The following is a 6,000-nucleotide window of genomic DNA, read 5'->3' as shown; positions in this document are numbered from 1 at the left end:
GACGTCACCCAGTATGATGGTGTTTGCAGAGAAATCTATACTCTCCTGTGTCAGCATGAAGGCTGTGTGGGAGTCCTGAGTTTGAGAGGGTGCTGTAAGAGCTCCTCTGTGTCTCTTTCCATGTGGTCCAGGGAGGTACGTCTCAGGTTGTTTGCACCAGCATGGACAATGACTGCCTCATAGTTGTACTTGCTGTGGAGTGACCTGTGTGCCTGTGTTATGTGGCACATTCTATCACCCGACAGGTAGCTAAATGTGACCCTCACCTTGCTCTGTCTGGAGGGCGGCACGTCTGTCAACAGCTCATATCAAGCAAGTTCACACCCCTCATAAATGATGTGGAAACCTTCAAAGGCCCCAGGCCTGTTGAAAATATGGACCAGACTGCAGATACCTGTATAAAGGCATTCTATGGACACATTTAGGAATGCATGGATCATGAAACCACATATGAAAGCATGACCCAATTCTCCAAAGACAGATGTCCTGGGTGCTGGACACCAGCCATAAACACACTATACAATAGAAGGATGACGCCACTACATGATACAACAACCTCCCAAAATGTGAAGGCACCACTGATGAGTATTGGAAGACAACTACAGGCACCCATACGATTGTCTAAGGCCATCTTTGAGAGAAGATTCTACAAGCCACTGAGGATAATCACAAGGCTGTCTGTAGTTATGTTAGGAACCTGGGTGGTACTACCCAGATATGCTCAGAGGTAATCCAAGATGTCACACAATACAAAACACACAGACATTGCCATCATCCTAGTGGACAGGTTCACTGCTGCCTTCTCCCCCCCACCACACCAAAAGGGCAAATATGTCTCGGCAGAGTGCTGCCCCTGACATCACAGATGCTCAGGTAAGAGATGCCCTTCCCAAAGCAATAAACACTGCATCAATGGGACCAGACAGTGTCCCAGGCTGTGTCCTACATGAACCACAAGAAGAGCTACACCCAGACATAACACCACTGTTCAATCCCAGCCTTACTACATGATATGTGGCCAGAGAGTGGCGTACAGCAACAGTGGTCCCTCTACATTCAGGTGGTGCCTTCACGGATCCTGGACACTATTAGCCCCATATGTCTGACTAGCTTTGTCTGCAAAGCTATGGCAAGGATCATCATGAACCTCACATATCTAGATATTGTGGACCTACAGACATGTCACCATACACAGTTTGGCTTTGTTAATGGCAGATCCTGCCTCTCAAACCTGTTTGATTTCTTTGAAACAGTCACCAAGGCCACTGTCAAGGGAAGGAGGTCTACACAGCCTACCTGGACCTTGCATAAGCCTTTGATACAATACCCCACTTGTGCATTCTAGGGAAGCTCACCAGTGTACATATTAACCCCTATGTCACTATGGTTGTTGCACAGTGGCTCAAGGGCAGAACACACATGGCTAGAATTGCTGGAGCCATGTCAGCCTCCAACCTGGTACAAGTGGTGTCCCACAAGGCTCAGCCCTGGGAGCTGTCATGTTCATTATATATTTATCATAGGTACAGGCCAACATGGAAGTACTGTGGCTGAGCAAGTCGCAGGTGACTGCAAACCAGGCCATAATCAACTCACCAACTAACACACGCATCCTCCAAAGGAGCCTCTTGCAAACACACGACTTGTGCCACAGCCATGGCCTCAAGGTGAATGACAGAAAGCGTATAGTCATCCTCTTTGTCAAACACAAAGTGACCACAAAGTACCACATATGTGTTAATCCATTAAGTGCAGACGAAGGAATTATGGACCTTGGGGTACACAGGTTGATAGCATTCTACCATTTGACAACAACATGGACAAAGTGGTTAGGTAAGCATGTTATATGGGCCACATCATCATGATGGGATCCACATGTAGATCAGGGGAGGACATTGTGACCCTTTACTCATCCCTCATCATGCCCATAATTGACTATGATGAACCTATCGGCATGCACCTTACCAGACACCTGCAGCAACTGGAGATACCACATACGTACCTTGACAAGAGGATCAAAGGGCTCAAACAGATGCCACATACTGACTGGTTAAAGAAAAAGCAGCTCTACTCAGTGGCATACTGCCTCTTCATAGGCAATCTGTGCCTGACATATAAAGCCATGTCAAACCCTCACTTAATGGCTATGCTGCACCTCAGAATATCCAGATCCCATCAGGATACACGATGGAAAGACTTGAACCTCAGGAGTGATATACATAGGACATGCTGGAGGGGCACATTCACAACTCAGAGGCTCCCTTCATTCTTGAATATTATCCCAATAGAGGTTAGGCAGAGTGACTCAGTGACTATCTTCAAGAGTGATATTAATGACTGGATGTGACATTGTAGGGTTACCCTGGGTATCACTTATGTGTCACTGTGAGACAGAGGCACAGTATACTAACCTTGGAAAAGGGCATAGCAAGACAGATTTACAATGCATGTTGAAAGCCACACACATTCTGGCTAGGTGGATACATGCCCTGGGCAGACATCCCTGTATGAACCTATGGACCTATGTATCTTGTTCACCATTGGCTCTATGTGCTGTTAATCACCAATGCAATCTCAATACTATGGTAGCATGTGCAAAGGTCAGTTGTCAGTCACCTCTATGGTACAGTTGTGGAATATGTGTGTCATGTAGTAATGTCACAGCTGCCACATGTACACAGTCAACCCTATCCCCTACCCATGGATGTACAACACATGTATGAGATGGAAACACATGGCCAAACTGTGGACTAAGCACTCTGAACCCAGTACTGGCATAACCTGTCTGGTGGCATGAAATACTACAGTGACAGCAATACCAATCTGATGTGGACCTACACGGACAGCAATACAAGCATGGAAACACACCGGGTCAGTTGTGGAGCTTATGGATAGCATCCTGCATGACTGGCAGACATCTCTACAGCTGGCACACAGGCATACATTAGGCCTGCACACAGCACGCATAACACATAGCACACAAATCCTGTGTGTCAAACAAGCACAGTCTGTACAGCTATACAACACTACTGCCGCAGTTGTGTTAGGTACATTTATTGTCCAGTACAGTGAGAACATGCTCACCAGGCTGGACAAGGTGCAGGTCACAGTGATATGCTCATGGGGCACTGTGGTCCACCACATAACACAAACATACAGGTCAGTCAGATGCATGGACACATATGACTCAGTCATTGTCCATGCCACCACAGCTGATGTGGGATGTCCCTCACTGGGATGCATGATAGGGAACATAGGTTCATAGGTTCATAGGTTCATACTAGGCTATCTGCCCGAGGGCATTTACAAGCCTAGCCCATAGTTTTGTGGCTTACGCCACCCCTTTAGTATGGGGAACTATACCCATTATTTTGCTGTGCCTCTGTTGAGCAGTGACACTGAGGTAATCCCTGGGGTATATCTGCGATCTCCCATCCATTGGTCAAGATTTCTCTTGAACAAGGCCAGCGAGGTGCTCTGCCTCACATATACTGGGATTTTATTCCACAGCATAGGGAGTCTTTGGGTGATGAATCTATCCCTCCAGCCGCGTCCTATTAATAGCCGTGTTGAGGTTTAAGTCTCCGCCCTTGTGGCTCTGATGGATCTAGATTTTTGAGGTGAAGCATATTCATCAAATCTGGGTTTGACATGGCCTTGTATGTTAGGCAAAGGTCACCTCTGAGCAAGCGGTAAGTGACTGAATAGAGCTGGAGTTCTTTCAGTCGGGCAGCATAGGACAGATGTTTGAGACCCTTTATCCTTTTGGTGAGGAACTTTTGTGGCCTCTCCAGCTGCTGCAAGTGTCGGGTCAGATACATTCCGAATGGGGCATTGTACTCAATCATTGGTCTGATGAGTGATGAGTATGACTATGACCTCCCTTGATCTAGATGAGAATCCCTTCATGATAAGGTGGGCAATGTAGAAGGTCTTCTAACTACTTTAGCTACATGGGTGTCGAATGACAGACTACTATCAACCTCGGTCCCCAGGTCCCTGATAACTTCTTCTGTGCTCAGTGGATTGCCACCTATTTGGTAGCTAGGGGTAACCCTGTTTTTCCCCGAAGGGTATGACTATGCATTTTTTGGCATTTAACTTTAGGCCATGGCTCTGGCACCAGTTATCCGTTTCTGTGAGACCCTTCTGAAGGATATCTGTGTCAGATGTGTTTTATACTATGGCGCCCAGTTTGCAGTCATCTGCAAGCTTTGTCAGCCATAACCCTCCTGTGTTTGCTTGTACTTCAGAAAAGTAGATGCCAAACAAGAGTGGGCCCAGGACTGAGCCCTGTGGTACACCACTTGTGACAGGCTTTGAGTCTGACATGGCGCCAGCAACTCTGACCCTGTGGGTTCTGTCACTCAGCCAGTTTGCAACCCATCTTGTGATGTATGGGTTAACATTTAAGCTGATGAGTTTTCAATGATACCCAGTGGGGTATTGTATCGAGGCCTTCGCCAGATCGAGGTAGGCTGTATGGACTGCCTTTCCCTCATCAATGGCTTTGGTGACTGTTTCGAAAAAGTAAACCAAGTTTAGAAGGCATGATCTGCCTTTGACAAAGCCAAACTGGGATGGATCCAAAGTCTGCAAATTCCCTATGTCTTTATTTATGAGGGTCCATTATGATCCTCTCCATGGCTTTGCAGATAAGGCTTGTCAAGCTAATGGGCGGTAATTTCCAGGGTCGGGTCGGTGGAGGCACCGCCTTTGTGAAGTGGGACCACAGTTGCAGTCGCCACTTCCTGGAGTGCGTATCAGAGGTAAGACTATGATTAAACAGCTGTCCTAGCTGTGGGTTTAATTCCTCGTTGAGTTCGTGGAGCACACAGCCGGGGACACCATCAGGTCCCATGGATGCTGTGTTTTTGCTTTGGGGGGAGCAGTTCTCACTTGGGCGTTGGAGATGTTTGGGGGGCTGCAATCGCTTGGTATAGATATCTCTCCTTTTGGGGGGGGGGAGAAGTTTGCACTGAACCTGTCAGCCAGTATGTTGGCAATGTCTGTAGGATCAGTAATCTTCACATTAGAAGGGATCACTGAGCAAGTGACACAGGCTGGTAGACCCCTGACCTTGGTTGGCATCAGACCCTCACCAGGGATTCTGACATATTAATGAATGCTAATGAATTAGTGTAGCTACAACACCCTAGCTGAACGGTTCTTAGCATGCATTCACTGCATTGCTATGGAATAACGTCTTACCACTCCCACAACAGGTGAAAACATGCAGCACCTGTACATCAACAACATGTAGACTATATGCCCCAGACCATGTGTGTATCCCTCACTACTAGGCTGATAGCATCTACATCTCACACTGTATATACACATCCCACATGCAGCACCTGCACAGAAGACCACAGTCATAATGTTACCTTGTGCAAATACCATGTATTCACATGTGGCAGGCATCACACATGGTAACTATTGAAGGTCACAGGTACATATGTGTATTTGGCACACACATACATCATGTGTGCATTGCCATAACTGGTTTAATCAATGTCATGCATTATTGTGAGGGACAACCCGCACACATGGGCATTCTGTGTGGGCAAAACACACGTGGCATGTCTGTAATCAAAAGCCATACATAATTGTGATATCATTTAGAAAGGGTATGTGCATCCTGTAGTGTGTTTTCCCAGTTGCCAAAAGGGATATTTCGGTCATACACACTTAACCCCCCCTTCACACACACTTGCTGAATTCAAACCCCTACCTAACTATGTTATGACACTAGAGATGGACGCATTAGCACAGCACGCTATTTGCATTACTGGGAGATTTCCTTTCCCCTGATATACTTATAGGGTGCTGACATCATCAGAGTTTAGAAAGTGGAATGAGCATCCTGTGGTGTGTTTTCCCAGTTGCCAAAAGGGATGCATTTTTCATACACACTTACACACACACTTACCCCCCCTTCACACACACTTGCTGGATTCAAACCCCTACCTAACTATGTTATGACACTAGAGACGGACACAT

The sequence above is a fragment of the Protopterus annectens genome, chromosome 2.part1 (genome assembly GCF_019279795.1).
Source record: "Protopterus annectens isolate FY-2018-M chromosome 2.part1, PAN1.0, whole genome shotgun sequence".
NCBI lineage: Eukaryota > Metazoa > Chordata > Ceratodontiformes > Protopteridae > Protopterus > Protopterus annectens.
Note: the sequence above shows the minus strand (reverse complement) of the source record.